This window comes from Aquarana catesbeiana, linkage group LG02 (assembly GCF_042186555.1).
Source record: "Aquarana catesbeiana isolate 2022-GZ linkage group LG02, ASM4218655v1, whole genome shotgun sequence".
In the NCBI taxonomy this organism is placed as follows: Eukaryota; Metazoa; Chordata; class Amphibia; order Anura; family Ranidae; genus Aquarana; species Aquarana catesbeiana.
In genome coordinates, this window is record NC_133325.1 from 527741392 (window position 1) to 527767006 (window position 25615).

Consider the following 25615-nt stretch of genomic DNA (forward strand, 5'->3'; position numbering starts at 1 on the left):
GCCCCTGTTGAGCAGGGACAGAAAAATTGGGCCTTTGGTGGTGGTGGTGGTGGTGCTGGTGCCACAACACTGTAAGTCCTCACTCGCTCTTGGTGGGTGCAGAAATGGGCCCTGCTGTGAAATATTAGATCAAGAATTGTAATTACATGCCCCTGTTGAACAAGGGCAGAAAAATTGGGCCTTTGGTGGTGGTGCCACAACACTGTAAGTCCTCACTCGCTCTTGGTGGGTGCAGAAATGGGCCCTGCTGTGAAATATTAGATCAAGACTTGTAATTACATATCCCCGTTGAACAGGGGCTGAAAAATTAGGCCTTAGGCACTGGTGCTGGTGCCACAACACTGCAACCCCTCACAGATACTCTAGTTGGAACGCAGAAATGAGCCCTGCTGCAAAGTATTGCATCAAAAATTGTAATTACATGCCCCTGTTAAACTGGGGCTGAAAAATTGGGCCTTAGGCACTGGTGGTGGCGCCCAGAACCAAAAATGTTCTTACAAGCTATCAGCGTGATGATTGAGGATTGTGATGATTGAGGAGGAAGAGGATAATTACTCAGGGATAGTCACTCAGCATCAGCATAGGCAGTCTTTGAAGGGATCTGAGATTTCAAAAAAAGATGTTTTAATGAAGGTCAGTCGATCGACCGAGTCGGTGGACAGACGCACCCTGTGATCGGTTACAAAGCCTCCAGCAGCACTGAATGTGTGTTTTCCGAAAGAACGCTGGATGCAGGACAGGCCAGTAGCTCAATTGCATACTGTGCAAGCTCTGGCCAGTGATCCATCCTCAAGACCCAGTAACCCAGAGGATTTTCGGTGAGAAAGGTGTCCAAGTCAGATCCTGCCCCTAGGTATTCCTGCACCATGTAAAACAGACGCTGCTGATGGTTGCTGGAACCGATCATACCTTGGGGCTGCGGACCAAAAAATTGTCTGACGGCCACCTTCTCCACCGCTCCTTCTTTGACTGACCGAAGCCTCAGCAACACGTTGTCCAGAAACAGGAGTTTGTAACCTCCCAGTCTCTGGGAACGCGTTGCACAGACCTTTCTGCAAGGCCTCCCGAAGATGTTTCATCTTCTGCTCCCTCTGTGATGGCAAGATAAGGTCCGCAACCTTACCCTTGTAACGTGGATCAAGGAGGGTTGCCAGCCAGTATTGGTCCTTCTCCTTGATACCATGAATACGAGGATCCTTACGCAGGCTTTGCAGGATCAGGGAGGCCATGCAGCTTAGGTTTGCTGAGGCATTCGGTCCGGAGTCCTCTGGGTCACTAAGGACGACATGGTCTGCAGCCACCTCCTCCCAGCCACGTACAAGTCCATGTGTTTCTTGGGACTGATCCCTTAAAGACTGCTGCTGATGCTGAGTGCCAGGCTCCACCTCCATACTGACACAATCTTCCTCCTCCTCCTCCTCCTCCTCCTCTTCCTCTTCCTGCGTGATCAGCGGGCACGCAGGAACACTGTCTGGATAAAGGGGGCCTTGAGAGCTAAGGAAGTCCTCCTCTTCCTGCCTCTGTTCTGCCTCAAGTGCCCTGTCCATTATTCCACGCAGCGTGTGCTCCAACAGGTGGACAAGGGGGACAGTGTCACTGATGCATGCACTGTCACTGCTCACCATCCTCGTGGCCTCCTCAAATGGTGACAGGACAGTGCATGCATCCCTGATCATGGCCCACTGGCGTGGGGAAAAAAAACAAGCTCTCCTGACCCTGTCCTGGTGCCATAGTCACACAGCTACTCATTGATGGCCCTCTGCTGCGTGTGCAGCCACTGCAGCATGGCCAACGTTGAGTTCCACCTGGTGGGCATGTCACAGATTAGGCGGTTCTTGGGCAGGTTAAACTCCTTTTGGAGGTCCGTCAGCCGAGCACTGGCATTATATGACCGGCGGAAATGCACACAGACTTTCCTGGCCTGCCTCAGGACATCCTGTAAGCCCGGGTACCTGCCCAAGAACCGCTGCACCACCAAGTTAAGGACGTGAGCCAAACAGGGCACATGGGTCATTTGTCCCTGTCAGAGGGCAGAGAGGAGGTTGGTGCCATTGTCACAAACCACCATTCCTGCCTTAAGTTGGCGTGGCGTCAACCACCTCTGAACCTGCCCCTGCAGAGCTGACAGAACCTCTGCCCCAGTGTGGCTCCTGTCCCCCAAGCACACCAGCTCAAGCACCGCATGGCATCTTTTGGCCTGCGTACTTGCGTAGCCCCTTGAACGGCTACGGAGCACCGCTGGTTCCGAGAACAAAGCACAGGAAGAGGCCATGGAGGAAGAAGAAGAGGAGGGGGTGGAGGAGAGAGGTGTGTCACAATCATTAGCATTTTGGAGGCGTGGTGGCGGAACAACCTCCAACACTACTGCACCTTGTCCTGCATCCTTCCCAGCTGCCAGCAGAGTCACCCAATGCGCCGTGAAACTTAGGTAACATCCCTGTCCATGCCTGCTGGACCATGAGTCAGCGGTAATATGCACCTTACCGCTGACCGCCCTGTCCAGTGAGGTATGGACATTGCCTTCCACATGCTGATAGAGAGCCGGAATCGCCTTCCGTGAGAAAAAGTGGCGTTTGGGTACCTGCCACTGAGGAACCGCACATTCCACAAACTCACGGAAGGGGGCAGAGTCTAACAACTGAAAAGGCAGCAGTTGAAGTGCCAGCAATTTTGCCAAGCTAGCATTTAACCGCTGGGCATGTGGATGGCTGGGAGCAAACTTCTTTCGGCGGTGCAGCAGCTGGGGCAGGGAAATTTGCCTGGTACATTCTGACGTCGGTGTATCAAAAGCAGATTGCCCACAAGTACTTGGCTGTGACACACCTAATTCTACACCTTCATTCCTCTCAGTGCAGGTCTCAGAGAGGACTGAAGGTATAGTGGGGTTGGAGATCTCAGCTGATGAGGAGCAAGGAGAGGTCCTCTTTGTTCTTTGGTGTGGATCTTTTAGATACGCTTGCCAACGAACTGCATGGCAGGTCAACATATGTCTGGTCAAGCATGTGGTACCCAAGCGGGAGATGTTTTGGCCACGCGAGATACGCTTGAGACATATGTTGCAAATAGCAGCGGTGCAATCTGATGCACTCGTCTCAAAAAAGGCCCACACCAAAGAACTTTTTGAATAACGCGCAGAGACTGCAGCGCCCTGCACATGTGGAGCTTTGGGGTGTGATGCAGTCAAGGTGCTGCCCTTAGGCTGGCCCCTGGAGAGCATGCTGCCTCGTTGGTGATGTGCCGCCTCCTCCTCCTCCTCTCTCCTATCAGGCACCCACGTTGAGTCAGTGACCTCATCATCCTCTCCCTCCTCATCACTGGAGCAAACCTGGCAGTATGCTGCAGCAGGGGGAGCATGACTGCCAGATTGCTGTCCTTCTTGGGCACCCCCTCTGTCCATGCTCACGTTACTGCCTTCATCGAGCTCAATATCATCATCAGAGCCTTCCAAACGCTGGGCATCCTCCTGGAGCATGTACCCAGCACTGTGGTCAAACAGTTCGAGGGATTCCTCAGGAGGACATGGTGGGGCTAGGGAAGGAGTCACTGATGACATTGAGCCGAGGGAAGAGGCCGCTGCTTTGCCAGACAAAGTACCTTGGGCATGGGTGAGAGAGGATGAGGACGGCCTGGTCATCCACTCGACCAAGTCTTCTGCATGTTGCGGTTTAACACGGCCAGCTGCCGAAAAAAAGGCCAAGCGTGTCCCACGGCCACGTGCTGATGAGGATGCACCGTCTCCACGACCAGCACTAGACACAGAGCCTGCTTGCCCTCTCTTATTGGCTTGTGACTGTCTGCCTCTCCTTCTTGGCCTTCCAGACATACTAATGGCCTGTAGCTGCACTAAGCTGGGATATATATATATATATATATATATATATATATATATATATTGATACTGCAGCTAGCAAAATCAACTGCCTGCCTGTAGTATGAGAACACCACCAACCTTCTACAGGTAGCTTTAGCTGAACACTGTGCAGAGCTCGCAAAAAAATAACTTGTAGGTTTAGCTGGACACTGTGAGGAGGACGCACCACACTAACTTGTAGGTTTAGCTGAACACTGTGAGCAGGACGCACAGCACTAACTTGTAGTTTTAGCTGAACACTGTGAGCAGGACGCACCGCACTAACTTCTAGGTTTAGCTGAACACTGTGAGGTGGACGTACCCCACTAACTTGTAGTTTTAGCTGAACACTGTGAGCAGGACGCACTGCACTAACTGTAAATAGTCTAGCTGCCTGACTGTGGTACTAATAGGATCAAAAGAACACCAGCAATTTTCTTCAGGTAGCTGTAAATACTGTAACAAGACAAGCCTGCCTGTCAGTAAGAAGATAACAGGAACGGATCTAGCTGAACACTGTGAGCAGGATGCACTGCACTAACTTGTAGCTTTAGATGAACACTGTGCAGAGGTCTCACTACGCTAACTTGTAGGTTTAGCTGAACACTGTGAGGAGGACGCACAGCACTAACTTGTAGTTTTAGCTGAACACTGTGAGCAGGACGCACAGCACTAACTTCTAGGTTTAGTTGAACACTGTGAGGTGGACGCACCGCACTAACTTGTAGTTTTAGCTGAACACTGTGAGCAGGACGCACCGCACTAACTTGTAGGTTTAGCTGAACACTGTGAGGTGGACGCACCACACTAACTTGTAGGTTTAGCTGAACACCGTGAGCAGGACGCACCCCACTAACTTGTAGGTTTAGCTGAACACTGTGAGCAGGACGCACCCCACTAACTTGTAGTTTTAGCTGAACACTGTGAGCAGGACGCACTGCACTAACTGTAAATAGTCTAGCTGCCTAAATGTGGTACTAATAGGATCAAAAGAACACCAGCAATTTTCTTCAGGTAGCTGTAAATACTGTAACAAGACAAGCCTGCCTGTCAGTAAGAAGATAACAGGAACAGATCTAGCTAAACTGAATACAGTGTATATATATATATATATGCAACACCTGGGATGCATATATATACACAATACACTGTAAGTGCAGCTAACTGACTGACTGTTCTGCCTAATTTATCTAACTCAAATCAAGTGACACTGTCTGTCTCTCTCTCTCTATCTATGAACGCCGGAACACACACTACACAGGGCCGCCGTGCAGGCGGCCTTATATAGTGTGGGGCGTGTGCTAAATCCCCTGAGCCATAATTGGCCAAAGCCTCCTTGGCTTTGGCCAATTACGGCTCTCTGTTCAGACGGCGCTGTGATTGGCCAAGCATGCGGGTCATAGTGCATGCTTGGCCAATCATCAGCCAGCAATGCACTGCGATGCCGCAGTGAATTATGGGCCGTGACGCACCACACGAATGCCGTGACGTGCCACACAGACGATGTTCGAGTCGAACATGGGTTCGACTCGAACACGAAGCTCATCCCTACTGATGAGCACTGGTGAGTATAATACACTCTTCAAACGTGCTTTAAAATGCATGGTTTTCCCTTTTATGAACAAGAAAATAATGACGTTAGCGGTTGGGCTGGTATAATAATGCTATGGGGCTGGTATGTAATGATTTCCAAAAACAACATATATATCATACACTCATTCCATAAATACATACCACATACACTGTATATATCATTTGAGGAAAATATGCTTATAAAATAGTTCACTATTTGCCAAAAAAATAAATAAATATGTCCCCGGATTTCATTTTAAAAATCTGGTCACCTTAATCTAGGTAAGATTGAGACATAAATAGTTAAAACCCTAGCATTGGTTAATAATCCATTTCATTATAATATAGTAAGTCCTCATGCACATGGACGTTTTTACAGCCGCGTTTTTGAGCGTTTTTTACAGCTTAAAAACGCCTGTCTATGTTAGTCTATGGATTCATGCCCACCTAGACGTTTTTGAGCTGCAAATGGCCTAGGCATTTTTAAGCTGTAAAAAAAACCCAGGACCAGTGCGTTCCGAGGCACGGCGCTAGAGCTGTAAAAACGCGAAATGCGGAAAAATGCGCAAAAACGCGACCGCGGCGTTTTTCCGCGTTTTTTAGCTCCGGCGTTTTTTTGCACAAAAAAGATGATTGGACACTGTAATTTCTGTAAAAACAGGAAATTCCTGTCTGGACACAGGAAATTCCTATTTGGACATTACCCAAGAGTCCTTTGCACAGCCGTGTGACTGTGCTTAGTGATTTCAAGATGGCAAGTTCTGTGTCACAAGTGGAGCTGATAAGCGCTGTACAGGCCCATCCTGAACTGTGGGATGTGGCACATCCACTTCATGGAGACCACATCCGCAAAGTAAAAGCCTGGGAGGACATCAGTGCTGCCATTACCCCTGGCTGGGAAGAATTGCGAAATGCAGAAAAAAAGGAAATAAGTAAGTCTATTTTCCTTGAATGCATGATCTGTTTGTGTGTAATGTAAATGAAGATTGCATATTTAACCCTTTGTTTTCCATGTTATTTTAGCCAAAATTCTACAGCGCCGCTGGAAGTCCCTACGTGACCTTGTCAGAAGGGACCTCACGGACGAGGACAAGGCGGCACGTAGTGGAGCACCAGCGCCAACTAAGAGACCACACGTCTACCACACCAATCTGCTCTTCTTACGGCAAAATATGCAGAGCCATACCAGACCGTAAGTTTTTTTTTTTTTTTTTAATATATTTGCCTATGTACATTGCTTTTCAGGCAGTATGTTCCATGGCTATTGTAACCACTTTCCGAACGCCACGTGTGCATATACGTCGGCAGAATGGCACGGCTGCACAAATGGGCGTACCTGTACGTCCCTTTTAAGTTGCCGCCTTGGCGGTGCGCTTTCCCATTGCGAGCACACCGGCGATCGTCTCAAGGAGAGGAAGAGGTTAACACATTCAATGCCAGTGTAATTTTTACAGTAATCATTGCAATTTTAATCGCACTGATCGCTGTAAAAATGACAATTTTCCCAAAAATGTGTCAAAATTGTCCAATGTGTCCGCCATATTGTCGCAGTCAGGCTAAAAATCGCTGATCGCCCCCATTACTAATAAAATAAAAATTAGTAAGAAAAATGCCATAAAACTCTCCCCTATTTCATAGACGCTAAAACTTTTGATAAAAAAAAATTTATTAACTGAAATCTGTAGAAGAATACATATTGGCCTAAACCAAAAATAATTTTAGATTTATTTATTTTTTGGGGGATATTTATTACTTAAAAAAACTTAAATTCAAAATTATTAAAAAAAATTTACACTCTTTTTTATAGCTCCGAAAAAAACAAACAAAAAAAAACCCAGAGGTGATCAAATACCACCTAAAAAAAGGTCTGTTTGAGGGGAAAAAAAGGACGTAAATTTTTTGGGGAGCCACGTTGCACGACCACCATTGTTAAAGCGACGCTGTGACAAATCGCAAAAAGTGCTCGGGTCTTTGGCCAGCTAAATGGTCCGGGCTGAAGTAGTTACGTATACATTTTGTATTGTCTGCAGGACAACTTCTAACATTAGACTGAGAGAGGTGGATGCAGAAGAGGCGGAGGTTGAGAGACCAAGCAGTCCCATGACAAGCACTGGATCTCCACGTCCAATCAGCGAGGGAGGTGTTGAGTGCACAGACGAGGTAACTGCTTAGGTCTGCCTGTCTATCTCATTGTGTGTCTGTCCATGTACATGTCAAAGTAAACATTTTTGTTCTTTTGCAGGAATCGAGGGCTTTGGAATCCGCGTCTCCTGCCAGTCAGCAAGGTGGAGAGCAGTGCAGTCGTGGCGGTGTTTGTGGCCGTGGGCGTGGACGTCAGAGGAGGGGCGGGTTCAATCCGGAGGCTGATGACAGAGTGCTAGCACTGCTGCAGGAAGTGCGGCAGGAGAGGCGCAGTATGGATGCCTTTTTAGACACCAACAACCCACGCGCCTGCTTCTGCTGCAGCCTTTACCACATCCTGGAGGACATTGGGGGAGACCAAGAGAAGCTTTGTATGGATCGCATGTACGCTATTGCAATGCAATACTGACATGCAAAATTAAGTGGCGGGCCACCTCCATGCGATCCATATAATGTTTCTCATGATCCCCCAATGGCCCCTGGGACCTCAGCAGTGCTAGCACCCCCCTCTCACTATCAGCCCCCTCCTCAACTCCAACCACCACCTATCCCGTCCCAGACCTTGTTCTATACCCCGCACTCCTATGCTGAATTCCCACCTTCCACCTCCCATTTTCAGCGATCATACCCTGTACCCCGCTACCAGCAAGATTTTGGGAGTGATCGCCAGGCCCAACCATTACCCCGTCCCCAATCCCCACATCCCCAAATTGATCAAGCATCCACCACCACCTATCACCAGTTGTGATCCCAAAATAAATTTTTTTTTTGCTTGAAATACCAGTTGTGATCCCAATCCTTTAATAAATATGTTTTTTGCTTAAAAAATAAAATGTGTTCAATTTGTCTTTTATATGATGCACAACAGCACGCCTTTGCACTCACTCTGCTTGCCCTGAAGGCAGAGTGCAAAGGACTCTATCGTACTCTGCCTTCGGACAAGCGTAAGCTAGCTCTTTTTTGGGCTTAGCCTAGGCTTACCCCGAAGGCAGAGTCAAATTGACTTGTTGAACAATCATTGATAAATGGACATAAAAATAACAAAATTTAATTTTGAAATGCTTTATTTCAAAAAACACAAGCAAGCAAAGGTAGATGTATTCCAAATATTTTTTAGACATAATCATTTTGCCATGATACCTCTCCATCAGGGGATTCAAAAAATTCTGCAAATTGGTTTCGAATGCTCATGACATGTGCAGTTGAACACAAGTCCATAAATTGAACCCTCTGAAGTTGGTTAATGGGCTCCTGTTCAACATTATTTCTGTCAATGTCCCGCAGAAAATTGTGCAGAACGCAGCATGCCAGGACGACTTTAATGGTGTTGTCAACATCCAATTGCATACTTGTCAGCAAAACTCGCCATTTGGCCGTGCACACCCCGAATGCACATTCAACAGCACGGCGTGCACGGCTGAGCTGATAATTGTAGATTTTTTGTCGCCGGCTGAGACCACTGCCACTGTATGGCCTCATAAGATTTTCAGCCAGTCCAAAGGCCTCATCTGCCACCATGACTAATGGCAAGCTGGGTTCTTCAGTGCAGGGTAGAGGCCTGCTTTCAGGAATATTGAGTCGTCCCTCATGTAGACGACGTCCGAAGGCTGACTCGCGGAATATGCGGGCGTCACCTTGGCTTCCATATGCTCCCACATCAACAAAAAGAAATTTAAGGTGTGCATCGGACAATGCCAGGAGGACCACCGAAAAATATTTTTTATAATTAAAATATGACGATCCAGGGTGGGGAGGCTTCTTCACCCTGATGTGTTTCCCATCAAGGGCTCCTATACAATTTGGGAACTGAGTTTTTTCCCAAAAAGTGTCCACAACTGATTCCCAGATGTCTTCTGTTGGCTCTGGCATTACAATGTTATGCAATTCCTCCCATATTGCCACACATGTTTCCTTTATTATTTTTGACACCGTTGAGAGGCCAAGGAGGAAGTAATGATACAAGGAAGCATAACTTTGTCCCGTGGCAAGGAACCTAAGATAACATAATAAATTTAGTTATTGAAAGAGAAAAATATAAACATAACTAACCCTAACCCTAAGTCCTAACCCTACCCTTAAGCCTAACCCTATCTCCTAACCCCTAACCCTATCCCCTAACCCTATCTCCTAACCCTAACCCTATCTCCTAACCCTAACCACTAACCCTAACCCTATCCCTATCCCCTAACCCTATCCCCTAACCCTATCCCCTAACCCTATCTCCTAACCCTAACCCCTAACCCTAACCCTATCCCCTAACCCCATCTCCTAACCCTATCCCCTAACCCTATCTCCTAACCCTAACCCCTAGCCCTAACCCCTAACCATATCTCCTAACCCCTAACCCTATCCCCTAACCCTATCTCCTAACCCCTAACCCTATCCCCTAACCCTAACCCTATCTCCTAACCCTATCTCCTAACCCTAACCCCTAACCCTAACCCCTATCCCCTAACCCTATCCCCTAACCCTATCTCCTAACCCTAACCCCTAACCCTATCTCCTAACCCTAACCCCTAACCCTATCCCCTATCCCTATCTCCTAATCCTAACCCTATCCCCTAACCCTATCCCCTAACCCTATCCCCTAACCCTATCCCCTAACCCTATCTCCTAACCCTAACCCTATCCCCTAACCCTATCCCCTAACCCTATCCCCTAACCCTATCCCCTAACCCTAACCCTATCCCCTAACCCTATCCCCTAATCCTATCTCCTAACCCCTAACCCTATCCCCTAACCCTAACCCATAACCCTAACCCCTAACCCGAACCCTGTCTCCTAACCCTAACCCTATTCCCATATGTGTATTCACTTACCTGAGTGTCACTAGCATCCGTTCCTCCGGAGACACAGAGCTACGCATCACAGTGTCCATCCTTGTGAGCCTTGGCCTGAGCCTCTCCAACAGGTCATCAAAGAGCGGCACTGACATCCTTATAAAGTTAAAGAATTTTTATCGGATATGAGCGCAGTTGGGAATAAATATTGCCAAAGTACCCCGTAGAAAACCGATTGGATACCATTGGATGCACCCAAAATTGACGTCTGCTGCTTCTCTCCTCCTCCTGTCTCCTTCTCCGCAGCCTCCGCAAAACAATCAGAAGGATTGCCTCATCGATCTTCTGGATGACAGGATCCATATTTCTCAGAAAAATACACAAAACTCAAACAGACTCTGAAACACTCTCTCCTCTCTCTCTCCTACCAAAATGGCACCGACACATGCTCATTAACATATTTTCTTTGGTTTCTGTGGCATTGTGGGAAATTTGGGAGTGTATATAGCTGAGAGATGTGTTTTTCATTAAGAAACGCTACTTAGCGCTAACGCTAAAAAACGCGCAAAAACGCGCAAAAACGCTAATGCAAAACGCGGTAAAAATCGCGTTTTTAACGCCGGTTTTTCCAGGCGTCGAACCTAGCTTTACAGCTCATTTTTTAAAACGTCCATGTGCATGAGGACTAAATCATCATATTATGGATACATTTTGCATAATATAAAATTAAGAAAATACAGCGCTTAGAATAAAATAAAGAGCAGCAACCAAAAACCATCTAATATCTAATAGTGGTAGTGTACAGTTATAAATAAAGTTGTGCTCAGAGCTGAGACACAGACCTGAGAGCTCTATTTTTTAATCTACTACACCAGTGATGGCAAACCTTGCCACTCCAGATGTTTTGGAACTACATTTCCCATGATGCTCAACTACACTGCAGAGTGCATGAGCATCATGGGAAATGTAGTTCCAAAACATCTGGGGTGCCAAGGTTCGCCATCACTGTACTACACGATCGGAGTCCCTCTCTGTTTGCTCACTCGTGGCTTTAAGCCCGAGTGTGTTTTTTCGAGATTGTGAACATCCATCTGATCCATCATCGCATTTTGGCGAATTCTCCACCAACTATCTGAGGCAATTGAAGGATCGGAGACATTGGAGGATCCACGTGTCCCTGCAGAGGGCTTAATCTGTCTGATTTTATGACCCTGCTCTTTAGGGGGTCCACCAGTTCTGGTAAGGGTTCTCATATATAGAGCTTCACTTCCAGGTTGAGACCCCTTTTTGTCAGTTGTGGCATTAAAGGGCGAAGGCGGTCACCTGGAATTCCTACCTGTTGTGGTCCTCATTGCCAAAATTTACCCATTCCTCCACACATTTATCAATTGTGTACACATTTTTAACGGACGCTATTTCCTGCACTATTGGTGTATATGGACATTCATTTTATTTTCATATTTTTATTTTTGTATTTCGCACTATTGATGCATATGGACACTTACTTTCAATATTCAATTTATTTACTGCATATGTTTGTATTATTTGGTTGATTTATTTTGTTTGTTTCACCTTCACTTGGTCTCTTTAAAGAGATTATTTAACTTAGCGCAACTTTATTTATAACTGTACATTTTGCATAATATTTTAAAGTGAAACTAAAGGCAGAGATGCTTAGCTTTCCAGTGGTCTCTCATCCAGGATAGCGTCAATTAGGGATGAGCCAAACACCTCCAAATTCGGTTTGCACCAGAACCTGTGGACGGACCGAAAATTCACACGAACGTTAGAACCCCATTGACGTCTATGGGACTCGAACATTCGAAATCAAAAGTGCTCATTTTAAAGGCTAATTTTCATGGTATTGTCCTAAAAAGGGTTTGGGGACCCGAGTCCTGCCCCAGGGGACATGTATCAATGCAAAAAAAACTTTTAAAAACTGCTGTTTTTTCGGGAACAGTGATTTTAATTATGCTTAAAGTAAACAAAAAAAATGTGAAAAATTCCTTTAAATATCGTACCTGGGGGTGTCTATAGTATGCCTGTAAAGTGGCGCATGTTTCCCGTGCTTAGAACAGTCCCTGCACAAAATGACATTTTTAAAGGAAAAAAAGTCATTTAAAACTGCTTGCGGCATTAATGTAATGTCGGGTCCTGGCAATATGGATGAAAATCATTGAGACAAATGGCATGGGTACCCCCAAGTCCATTACCAGGCCCTTTGGGTCTTGTATGGATATTAAGGGGAACCCCGCACCCAAATTAAAAAAGGAAAGGTGTGGGGCCCCCAGGCCCTATATACTCTGAACAGCAGTATACAGGCAGTGCAAACAAGACAGGGACTGTAGGTTTGTTGTTAAGTAGAATCTGTTTGTAATTTTGAACTGGTACATTTTTAAAGTGTAGCTCCAGCCAAAAAATCTGTTTTTAAGCTTTTTGGAAAACATAGGGAAGGGTTATCACCCCTGTGACATTTGTTTTGCTGTCTGTGCTCCTCTTCAGAAGATTTCATCTTTTTTGAAAATTTGGGGTTTTTAGTGAAACAAGGATTGGTGATAAAGCATCAGTGGAAAGGAGAAAAGTTTTTCCTATATTAACTCTTACAAGAGAGAATTTCCCTTCCTATGGGGTAGATTTCATCTCACTTCCTGTTGTCTCCTTCCGTTTGCAAGTAGGAGTCCTTTGTAAGTTGGATGTTTGAAAGTAGGGGCCTGCCCTATATACTCAGCAGAAATTTGGGCCTTAGGTGTTGTTGTGGCCACAACACTGTAAGCCCTCACAGGGCCCTGCTGTGAAATATTAGATCAAGAATTGTAATTACATGCCCCTGTTGAACAGGGCCAGAAAAATTGGGCCTTTGGTGGTGGTGGTGCTGGTGGCACAACACTGTAAGTCTTCACAGTTACTCTTGGTGGGTGCAGAAACGGGCCCTGCTGTGAAATATTAGATCAAGAATTCTAATTACATGTCCCTGTTGAACAGGGGCTGAAAAATTGGGCCTTAGGCACTGGTGCTGGTGCCACAACACTGCAACCCCTCACAGATACTCTAGTTGGAGCGCAGGAACTAGCCCTGCTGCAAAAGAATTGCATCAAAAATTGTAATTACACGCCCCTGTTAAACAGGGGCTGAAAAATTGGGCCTTAGGCACTAGGGGTGTGGAATTTAATCGCTGCATCGATGCATCGCGATTCGGGGGTCCCCGATGCGGCATCGATGCAAGCCCCCCTAAACATCGATGTCGGGTGTGACGTCATCCCGACTTGCCCCGCCCCTCCCGGAAGTGTACTCCAAGCGTTTTTTGTCAAAATGGCTTTTGCTATTAAATTCAATAGTAATCCATTCAGTGGTGATCGCTGTATGTGTTTTTTTTAAAAATATATGTAGCTTCATACCTCGTTTTTAGTTGTGTATATAACTGTATATCCGGCGTACATGTGACTGCTCGGTCCGGCCCGCCCCTCTCCTCTCTGTCCCTCCTGACCGCAGCCCCGCCCACCTCTCTTCTGATCTGATAGCTACAGTTGGTGGGCGGGGCTGAGAACTCCCACTGACATCAGGAGAATCAGAGAGACATGAGACAGAGGAGAGAGATGCGGACCGGACTGAGCAGTCACATGACCGGCTTATACAGTTTTACACACAGACTAAAAAAACGAGGTATGATGCATATATTTTAAAAAAAAACACACACAGCGATCACCACTTAATGGATTACAATTGTATTTATTAACAAAAGCCATTTTGACAAAGACACAGTTATTTATATTTACACAGACAAAAATAAGATATGCAGCTGCATAAATTTTAAAATGCAGATACAGCAGTGGGCACTTAATGGATTTTAACTGCATTTTTTTTACCACACAGGTATTTTATCAGCTGTATGTAGAGTACAAGTGTGTTTGTATTCTACTTACACTGTCTCCTACATGTGCTGTGTGACATTATTTCTCTGCCCCCCTCCCAGTTTGCACATTCCACTGTGTTAACTCCTAGTGTGCTGGAAGGTGCAAACAGGGGAGCCCAGAGAAATGTCACAGAGACAGTAGAGGAACTTCACGGGGCTGTTTGTCAGTTGTGGATTGTAATCCCTCCTGACCTTCCAGCAGCCGTGTGTGTGAATTCCTGTACCTTGTTGTGCACCAGATTAGTGCACTACGTAAAGTGGAGTTCCACCCTTTTTTTAGTTTATTAAAAGTCAGCAGCTACAAAAAGTGTAGCTGCTGACTTTTAATAATCAGACATTCACCTGTCCCACGGTCCATCGATGCGGCCGCACGGAGCCTCGCTCCTCTCCCTCTCCTCGGCGCCGTCATATCTACTGTGGGCAGTGACACCCGCCTGTGACAGCTTATGGCTTCACAGCCGGGCGCAGACTGCACGAGCCGCACTGCGCTCTGCCATTGGCCAGCCCATCTTCTGGGACCCAGAAGATCGCTGGCAGGGAGGGGCCGCCTAGTAAATTTATTGTTTATTAAAAGTCAGCAGCTACAAAAAAAGTGTATCTTCTGACTTTTAATAAAAAGACACTCACCTGTCCCACAATCCAGCGACGTGGCCACCCAAACCCTCCATTCTCTCCCCTGCCTGTCCACGGCGCTGGCAATATTACTGTGGGCATCCGGCTGTGACAGCTTGCAGCTTCACAGCCGGGTGCGCATGTCTCACTGCGCTGTCCTGCACAGCCGGGCAATCTTCTGGGAACTGTGATGTGTCCCAGAAGATTGCAGGGAAGAAGGGCCGCCTAGGCAGCCCAAGCGGAAGTGGGAGCTCGTCGGTAATCGTGATGCATCGTGATGCATCGCGGAATCGAATCGAATCGAATCGTTGACCAGATAATCGTAATCGAATCGAATCGTGAGACCAGTGAAGATGCGAAGCCCTATTAGGCACTGGTGGCGGGGCCCAGAACCAACAATGTTCTTACAAGCTATCAGCATGATCATTGAGGAGGAAGAGGATAATTACTCAGCATAACAGCATAGTCACTCAGCATCAGCATAGGCAGTCTTTGAAGGGATCTGAGATTTCAAAAAAATTATTCGGTTACATCAGCATCAGGTGCTTGGTAGCTGGTGGTGATCCAAGACTGATTCATTTTTATGAAGGTCAGTCAATCGACCGAGTCGGTGGACAGACGCACCCTGTGATCGGTTACAAAGCCTCCAGCAGCACTGAATGTGCGTTCCGAAAGAACGCTGGATGCAGGACAGGCCAGTAGATCAATTGCATACTGTGCAAGCTCTGGCCAGTGATCCATCCTCAAGACCCAGTAACCCAGAGGAATTTCGGTGGGAATGGTTTCCAAGTCAGATCTTGCCCCTAGGTATTCCTGCACCATGTAAAACAGACGCTGCCGATGGTTGCTGGAACCGATCATACCTTGGGGCTGCAGACTAAAAAATTGTCTGAACACATCGGTCAGATGGCCACCTTCTCCAACGCTCCTTTTTTGACTGACCGAAGCCTCAGCAACACGTTGTCCAGAAACAGGAGTTTGTAACCTCCCAGTCTCTGGGAACGCATTGCACAGATCTTTCTGCAAGGCCTCCCGAAGATGTTTTATCCTCTGCTCCCTCTGCGATGGCAAAATAAGGTCCGCAACCTTACCCTTGTAACGTGGATCAAGGAGGGTTGCCAGCCAGTATTGGTCCTTCTCCTTGATACCACGAATACGAGGATCCTTACGCAGGCTTTGCAGGATCAGAGAGGCCATGCAGCGTAGCTGAGGCATTCGGTCCGGAGTACTCTGGGTCACTGAGGACAACATGGTCCGCAGCCACCTCTTCCCAGCCACGTACAAGTCCATGTGTTTCTTGGGACTGATCCCTTAAAGACTGCTGCTGATTCTGAGAAGCCAATAAACCTAACAGCATGTCTTTGGAGTGTGGTAGAAAACCGGAGTACCCGGAGGAAACCCACGCAGTTTGAAGAACAAAAGCAGAAGTTACGATTGCTAAGCAGCGTAAAGCCCAAAACTGCTAAAAAAAATAGAGATGATGCACTGGAAGCCATTAAAGGAAACTTAGACAGATTTTCCAGAGATGCCAGAATGCATCCAACGCCTATAATGCATGCCAGGAAACCAGGCAATGCTGATCTTTATAAAAGTATTTTGGAAAAAAAGAACATGCAAACTCCAGGCAGGTAGTGTTGTGGTTGGGAATTGAGCCAGTGACCCTATTGCTGCGAGGTGAGAGTGCTAACCACTACACCACTGTGCTGCCCACAAACCATCAGTGAGCCACCGCCATGCTTTACAGAGGGAATGGTATTCTTGTCGTTATAGATCTTGATGACCCCTTTAAATATATAGCGCTTATATTTGGGACCATAAAGCTCTATTTTGGTCTTGTCACTCCAGATTACAGTGTGCCAGAAGCTGTGAGTCGTGTAAAGGTTTTGTTGGACATATTGTAACCAGGCTTTTTTGCGACATTGGTGCAGTAAAGACTTCATTCTGGCAACTTGATCAAGCAGCTCATTTTTGTTCAAGTATCTTCGTATTTGTATCCCAAAAAATTCCTCTGGCAGGTATGGCTCCAATTTTTCTTGGTCTACCTGACCTTGGCTTGGTATCAAGAGAAGTTTTTTATGGAATAATTAACTAAAGACACTGGAAATACCACCTCAAATTAACACCAATAAAATCATGACAAAGTTGCATAGTCTCTGATTTTTATTTATTTTTTTTTGACTATTCAAGACGACTTGTATCCCATCTGGATCTTTCTTTATTAAGCTGAGGCATTGTATATGCTGTTAAGCTGGGCTAGTTTACACCTAACACAAAATATGGTGAGTGTGTATTATTATAGGTATTATTTATTAGGGCGATATTAACTGCTCCTAGATGGCTTTTGTGGTGGTAGCTAAACTAGAGGCAGAGATAAGGGCGGCATTTGCTAAAGATGTCCAGGATCCTGTTCCCACTGATAGTGACATTAATAAAAAATTGTTCAAATGGCACAAAGGGTTCATCATTAAATCCCTAAATTGGAAACGGGATATTATATACCTTGAATTTTGATATTAGTTACAGTATAGTCCCAAGAGGGCTTTGTGATAAAGTGATACTTGCTAAAAAATCTTCATACTGAAAGGTTCTTAGCCAAATGGAAGGAACAATATATTGACACTGGCCTTGAGGTCATGTGTCTGATTGGAGAGGAAGAAAAAATACAGTTGGTGGAGCTTCAGGTTCAGAATGAGGAAAGCTCGGCTGAGTTGGATTCATTCAAAGATAAAAGGGAGTTTACCAAGTACAATGACCTTCTAAAAAGGGAGGTGGAGAAAACACAAAAAAATCTTCGTAAAAAAATTTAAATGGGATCTTGGGGATGGGGAACAGGGGGAAGTCTTTGATCTTACATCAACTCGAGGAAGGAGCAGATCTAGGTGAAGAGGTTCCTGTTCAATAGCCTCCACCAAAACGGGGCCTACCTTCTCTGATAGCAGGAAACTATGGTAAAGTCCTTGGGTTTTTTAGAAGACCCCCCAAGAAAAAAAAAGTATACATCACCAAACAAAGGGATTGGCAACTTGAATACCTGGAGCAACCCAAAGAAAGGAGGAAGGGGGAGGGGGGCACCACACAGGACTTCATAGGTGTTCCCAGAAAAGGTAGAACTAGAAGTCAGATGAGGTGAATAATCTAATAACGTAACCCCAAGATCAAAAAGTGATTACTCTTTACAAGTTTGAATTGAAGGAGCAGCATGTTAAGGTATTTCATAAGGGTCTTTCCGTCTCTCCAACCCATAAAATGTATGAGTTTGAGATAATTAAAGAAATTTTTATTTTTAGGAAAGGTCCTTCTTAGGTCCTTTGGCTCAGACCGAGATAAGGTAGAACCCTTGGATGCCAATGCCCCTCTAGATGCTAATGAAATGAAAGCAATCTGGTCTCATTGTTGATGGAAAATGAAGCAGATTCAGATGAGGAGGTGGAACCACCTCAACCTTGGATACAAAGGGCCATTTTACCTATAAAGTTCAGGAAAATGTGTCCGCTAAGTTAAAACAAGTGGCTGACATTGTTCCTTGACTTGGTAAGGGATGATCTGAGTAAAATCAACTGGGAAAGATTAGGTCCTGATAACCTTACCCTTGATGAATGCCAGGTATTGAAGAAACTCAAGGAGGCTCCCAATGTCATAATAAAGAAGAGTGATAAAGGTGGGAATGTGGTGCTGCTCTCTGAACAGATGTATGAGCAGAAGGTTAAAAGGCAGCTTTATGACATACCCTGTATAGGAAGTTGACACATAATCCATTCCCTGGTTCGGTAGACACTATTGACAGAAAGTTGTACTTGGCCTTTGAGCTGAACTTAATATCCAAAAGAGAATGAGATTATTTGATGAGATTAATTCCCCCACCTTTTATATTATCCCAAAGATCCACAAAAACGCTACGGCCCCATCGAGTAGGCCAATTTTGTCCACCATCAAGGGCCTTCTGGAATGAGTTTGGGAAGTACTTGGATACTTTAATAAAAGATATGGTACTTTCCCTACCGTCATACGTACAGGACACACGAATGCTGTTGTGGTGATTCCTAATGGCCCACTCTTGGGATGTTGGTGCAGTATCTCACTTTCTTGAAGCCCACTATCCCATGTTGGGATCCCAAAATGAATTTATTGTGGAACTGTTAGCACTTGCATTATATAATAACTTTTTTTAGTTCTTGGGAATGAATTACCATCAAATTCAGGGTATCTTGATAGGTGCCCCCTGGGCACCAGCTTATGCCTGCCTTCACCTGGGGTGGTGGGAGGAGGATGTAGTTTTCCATGTACCTTAGCCACCATGTTATGTGGCTGAGGTACATCGACAATGTACTAATGATTTGGCAGGGCTCTGAAACTGCTGTGATTTTCTGATCGAGCTGGGTGAGAACGATTGTAACATTCGACTCACTTACAGCTTCGATAGTAAAGCGATATCCTTTTTGGGCCTTATGGTTCTTAATAAGGATAACAGATAAATCACTAAACCCTACCATAAGGAAACTGGGTCACACTCTCTTGCAGGCCAGTAGCCATCACCCTGGGTCCTTGATTAAAAGTATCCAAACAGCTCAATTCCTGCGTATCTGCAGGAATTGTACCCGGGATGAGGACTACCAGGTTGAGGAAGGTAGAATGTACCAAGAGGCATTAATCCCATAGGGCACTAAGGAGAGCCAAGAAATGCACCTCTGGCAGTAAATGTGAGGACCTCCTGGTTCCCAAAGAGACCTGAACGATCCGCCCCCCTCCCCCTTGAGTCTAATTCACATCACTACCCAGTTTTGGGCACAGTTGGACGAGATTAAGACCATTTTAACTAGACACTGACTCGTTCCCCACAAATTGCTGCCATAGTAGGACTAAGGCCGCTGATGGTCACCAGGCATATGAGGAACCTAAATGATGATCTAGTGCCTTCGGAATTCACCTCGAGTCCCACCATGAGCTGGCTCACGGGGCTTTCCAAAATTACTGGCAGCTACATAGGACCAACATGTTCACTGATGCGGACCATTCTAAGACTTATCAAGTGCGTTACAGGGCCATAGATAATTTTTTTTCCTGGGGGGTTCAGGTCTTTCAAACTTAAAGGCATCATTTACATTTTTATGTTGGGGGAGGTACGGTAAAAACATGTGACAGCAGAGTGGGGCCATGAGACTTTGCAATGCAGCGCAGCAAATATTATCCCCATTCAACTGAATAGAACGCAATGCACGCAGTTGTGGTGCGATAGTGTACTCATTAGTACAGCAAGCTCCTCCTAAGTTCCCTAGTTTTCTTTTCTTCAGCCCGCTGGGTTGAACTGAAAAAAAATTTACCGTATGAACCAGGCTTTAGATCTCGTTCATATGTTCTAAATGGCCATGGAATTTAGAATGTGAATACCTATAGCCAGGATCCCAGATTTCAATTTTTGTCAGCTGCTCAGCCTGTTCACCTGAGTGATGGGCTGAAAAGAGCCACTGCTGTTAACATGTATCTGCACATCCAGTGGTTCCCATATTTAAGCTCCAGGAGACAAAGCAAAACACATTGGGGTTTGGCCTGGCGGGAACCCAGGCTAAGGTATCTCCCATCACTACTACATTACCATAGGACTCCGTGGATGTGTGGCACCAGGGATTTTGTTTTCTCCCTTCCCTTCAGTGACTACAGGAGCTGGGATGAGCTCCATCCCTCGCCGGCACTCCTGCAGCACATTCGGTATCATCTACATTACTCCCCACATCGATTAAGCCTGAGCGACACACACTAACAAACCGTGGGTCACAGTGGTTACCTGCTGTTAGGGACAAATTTCTGACCCTGGATGCAGAGAGATTTTATCCAAGGACAAAAATGTATCCCTACCTGCAGGTAACCACTGGATGTGCAGATACAGGTGGATACATGTTTACAGCAGCAGACAGCCTTGGCTCTTTTCAGTCCATCACTCAGGTGTACAGGCTGAGCAGATATTAGAACATCTCATCCCAGGTGCAGGTATTTGCAGTCTACTTGCTGCACCATGGTCATGTGAATGGGACCCAAAACTGGATTTTAGCTAACCTTACTGTGCAAGTTGAGCAGGTGCAAGGGGCAATATATTGTGGTGGTCAGTAAATGCAGTGATTTATTTAAACCTTAAAAAAAATGTGTCCTAAGAAATTTTATGAAATGTTTTAAGAGATGAAAAAATAAAAAATATTGTGCACTGCCTACCACAGGATGGTGCTCTTTGATCACTATGGTTGGCTTTTATTCAGTCTTAAACTGTAGCACACCCAGCTTTTGAACTTGTACCTACAAGTAAGCCTATAATAACACTTATCTGTAGGTATATTGAATATCTCCTAAACTTGTGGTGTTTAGGAGATATTCACATGGAAAGCAGCCGGTGATGTCACTGATGCATGCGCTCTGAAGGGATGGCATACCACTGGGTTGTACTTCTTCTGGGGAGGAGCACAGTTCATTCTACACTTTTGTGACCCATTTTTAGCCGGCAGCCAGCTATAGCCCGCTGTCAGCTGACATCGCTCAGCAGGTCCAGGCTGTGGAAAGATCCTAACTTTAAAGTCAGGATTCACCCAGATGCCTGGACCAGCAGCTCGCTCAGCCTCTCAGTGAACCGCAGAGACCCTGAGCCAGCCGCTCCTGCCCCCTTCACAGCCTGGCATTCCAGTGAGCTTGGGGGGGGCAGAGCCAGGAACTGACAGTCTCAACTCTTTGCTCACTGAAGGCTGAGAACTGAGTAATCAGTGGTCTTTGATCACTCTGTTTTTGGGCTTAAAAGCAGCTAGGGACAGATGCAACATTGGATCAAAGCTCCATCCACCTAGGTAAGTATAATTAAAAAAACAAAAAAAAACATCCCTTTTAAAGGAAAAAAATCCCCCTCTCCCTCCTAAGAACCCTCTCTCCCCAAGCAAAGATTCCCACTGTAAAATATCTCCCTCCCTCAAATACCCCCTAAAAATTAAACCTCCCTGTCTCTAAACCGACCCACCAAAGCAAAAATATCTCCCTCAGTCAATACCTTCTCCCCCAGCAAAGATTTCTAATTAAGAAGAAAATCTCCCTTCATCCAATAAAACTCCTTCCCTGAAGCAAATCCCTGCCATTAACCACTCCCTGTAAACTTCTCTACAAGAAACTCCCCCCTTCTACAAAAGCAAACCCACCCCCCTTTCCTTAACCCCCCACCAAAAGAAACACCCCCAGACTGGAATTCTTACTTCCTCCTTCCTAAAACAGAAAATTGATGCCTCCCCACTTACCAGACATCAGATTCAGCACGGCACAGAAGTAGGAAAACTTCTGCATCCCCAGTCTCCCTTCGGCTGTGTCATATGATACCTTGAGGAGGAGTCTAGGAGTTCCCTCAACTGTGCACTGTCAACTGCCGGCATCTGAGACCTTGCAGTAATTTCATGCGTTTCAGGGGGATCCCTTATTAAACTGAGGGCATGGGGCTGTACTCCAAAACTCTGATTGCTTCTACTGTGCTGATGCTGAGGCTAAACAGCAGGAACTTTGTCTGGGTATTTTGCCAGGATGCTCTGGGGGGGTTTGAACACCCCCTGACCCCCCCCTTATCTACGCCCCTGATGCATTATATATATGCTTGAATGCCCATGTTCCAAGTTCTATGTGGGTAAAATCAAGCGTCAACTTGGGGTTCGCTTCAGTGAACATCTTGGCAGCATTAGACATCAATTTGATAATAATTGCTTGGCTCAGCATTTTGCTGATTTCCATGATGGAAATCCCCAGGGTTTAAAAGTCAAAGGAAAGTTTGCTTTAAATCTACCTCTTCGAAGAGGTGATTACAATATGGTTGTGGATTTTTAGATTAGGAACCCTGGCTCCCACGGGGTTAAACTCTGAACTAAACTTCCAGGTGTTTAATGACCCTTAGCTTTGCCTCTTGTACTATTATTATGCATCTAAAGTCCCTAATTCCAACAGGAGCAGTTTATTGGACCTTGTATATATTATGGCTATGACTATGCATTGATTATTGTGTATTAGCATATTTCTTTGTTACTATGCTTCACCTATGTGATGTCTGTAATGGAAAGGGAGGCCCCTGCTGGTCACTGATATGTGATGCAAGCAGTGAGGCTATTTAAGCCTGGGAAACAGGTCCAGATTCGTCTGGCTGAATCCCAGAAGCTATCATGGGCAAAATGCATTGACAGCTTTATGTCCGTATGCTAATGCCATGCCCTTTGTTCCATCTTGCATCCACACTACCAGGCAGCAGTGCAGTGTGTAACATCAACTGAATGCCCTAGGATTCGTGATGACACCAGGACAGCATCACTACTCCAGGCTGCTGTAACAGACTAACAGAGCACTTGGAAAAGGATACACTACAGCTGTCATAGACTCACGGTGTGGCCTGGGCGATTAAGTATTTCCACCCATGTCACTGTCTGACATTTATTGCTGGCTCTAAATGCCTGAATGTTTTTGACAGCCTCCTTGCCTGCTTGAACAGCCCTGCTTTGATCTGCCTGTATGCTATGCCTGTCCTGTCACTTGCTGATGGTTTCAACCACAAGATCCATTTAACCATTTGCTTCATGTTCATTTTGGAAGTGTTGTGTGGTCTCAATTATCCTATAGGTGTTTGCACTAAACCAGACACTACATATATTGCACTGTAAAGATACCAGTGCTGGAAATTCCAATCAACCTTCTTTGCTGTGTACAATATACTACCTACAGCTGTAATTATGCTTCCATCTGACTTTGCTTAACCTTGCTTGCCAGTCTTGCTGTGCTGCGTTATATGTGGACTTAGTCTGTTCAATCTGCAAGGCTGCTTAAGAGCATTTATGCCACTTACACACAAGCGGACTTTTCGATGGACTAGGTCCGACGGTCTTTCCGACGGACTTTGTAGCGTAGGTCCGCCAGACTTACAAACGGACGGACTTGGACACACACGATCACTCCAAAAGTCAGATGGTTTTGAACGAGGTGACATACAGCATGTACAACGGGACTAGAAAAAGGAAGTTCAAGCCCCAGTACACCACCCTTTGGGCTCCTTCTGCTAATCTCGTGTTTACCGCGTGTTAGTAGAAGTTTGGTTAGAGACGATTCGCGCTTTTCAGACTTCAGCTTATTTCAATCATTTTCTGCGGTTCAGTTTGTGCTTGTGTTTGTGCTTGTGCTTCAGTACGTGTTGGTCAGTTCATAACCTGTATAGCAGGCCGTTCTGGTCCGCTCGTTCCTGATCTTCAGGTCGCTCTTCATAGGCCTTGCTGTTCTTCAGTGCGTTTGTTTAAATTTGTTTGACCAGCCGACCGTTTTGAAGCCGTGGACATACTCGTTCTCGAGTTCATGCTGTGTGGGGCTTGGTGTTGGGGTTCATACTTTGACCTGAGCCCAGTCCATGAACAGGGCGAGGAGGAGTTCATGGACGAAGAATTGGCTGCGCCAGCGTGACCAATTCTCGCACATGCGTTTGCTCCGTGAGATCCGTGAGAATAATCCTGAGGATTTCAGGAATTATCTCCAGATGACGTAATGTGTGGTCTTAAACTAAATTAGAACCCTCCCCCACCCCCTCAAATGTCTACAAATGTAATGTGTGGTCTTCAACTAAATTAGAACTCTCCCCCAACCTCTTAAATGTCTCCAAATGTAATGTGTGGTCTTCAACTAAATTAGAACCCTCCTCCACCCCCCCATACAATTTGATCAATGGACCATCAGAGGGGGTGAGGAATCTTATAAGTGGGCCATATATTATTGATTTTTTTAAATACTACTTATAAAAAATGTTATACTGCTGTTGTGCAAGAATGTTTTTGTGTATTCTGCTTGCAAAGTTATGTTTAAAATCACTTATATTATTTTTTTCTTGTTTGACTCCACAGTTTCCTTCCATGCCACAGGAATGGCAGACTGTGGCCTCCCAGTTCGCTCACCGTTGGGACTTTCCCAACTGGGTAGGGGCGATCGATGGGAAGCATGTTCGCATTGTGCCACCACCCCATTCAGGGTCTTACTACTTTAATTACAAGGGGTTTAATAGTGTAGTATTAATGGCTGTGGTATCGGCACAATATGATTTTATGTACGTGGATGTGGGGAAGAACGGCCGAGTGTCGGATGGAGGAGTCTTTGCACAGACCGAGTTCTGCCAGCGTCTACAGACTGGAGGCCTGGGATTGCCACCTGATGCCGAGAACGTTGAGGGTCTCCCCTCTGTATTCATCGCAGATGAAGTCTTCGGTCTTGGCGAGCACCTAATGAGGCCGTTCCCCCAAAAGAACCCTCACCCCGGAGAAGAAGAGTTGTGGAGAATGCCTTCTGGATTATGGCCAGCCGGTACCGTTTGTTTCTCTCAGCCATCAATATGGCGGACTATAAAATAAATGATATCATCATGTCTTGTTGCGTACTACATAATTTTTTAAGAAGACATTCACAAGCCTATATAACTTCTGTTGGGCCTGAGGTGGGACTTAGTGCCGAATCTGCACTCACAGGCCTGGATACTGGCCATACTGGCTTGGCCCCCCCAAACTGCCCGTCAAGTGCGAGACAGATATGTCAATTATTTTAATGGTAGGGGGGCCATTGCAATGCTAGAACATCTTTAAACTTTAAAATAAAAAACACAATTTTGGGGGGAAAAAATCTCTTGTTTTTATTCTTGTTTGCTTTTATTTTTGTCTGTCTTCTAGGTTCTCCTAGTGTACTTGCAGTGCCAAGTGCATTTCTGTTTAGTAAATAAGGCCCTTTGTC

General features: G+C 45.8%; 1 long non-coding RNA gene across 1 annotated transcript; it reads left to right on the plus strand.

Annotated features, from left to right (window-relative positions):
• The first annotated feature begins 6318 nt into the window (after nucleotides 1-6318).
• On the plus strand, nucleotides 6319-7716 carry LOC141130002 (uncharacterized). The gene is made up of 3 exons (XR_012241941.1): nucleotides 6319-6614; nucleotides 7453-7582; nucleotides 7665-7716. It is a non-coding gene; the product is annotated as an uncharacterized lncRNA (long non-coding RNA).
• Nucleotides 7717-25615: the final 17899 nt, after the last annotated feature.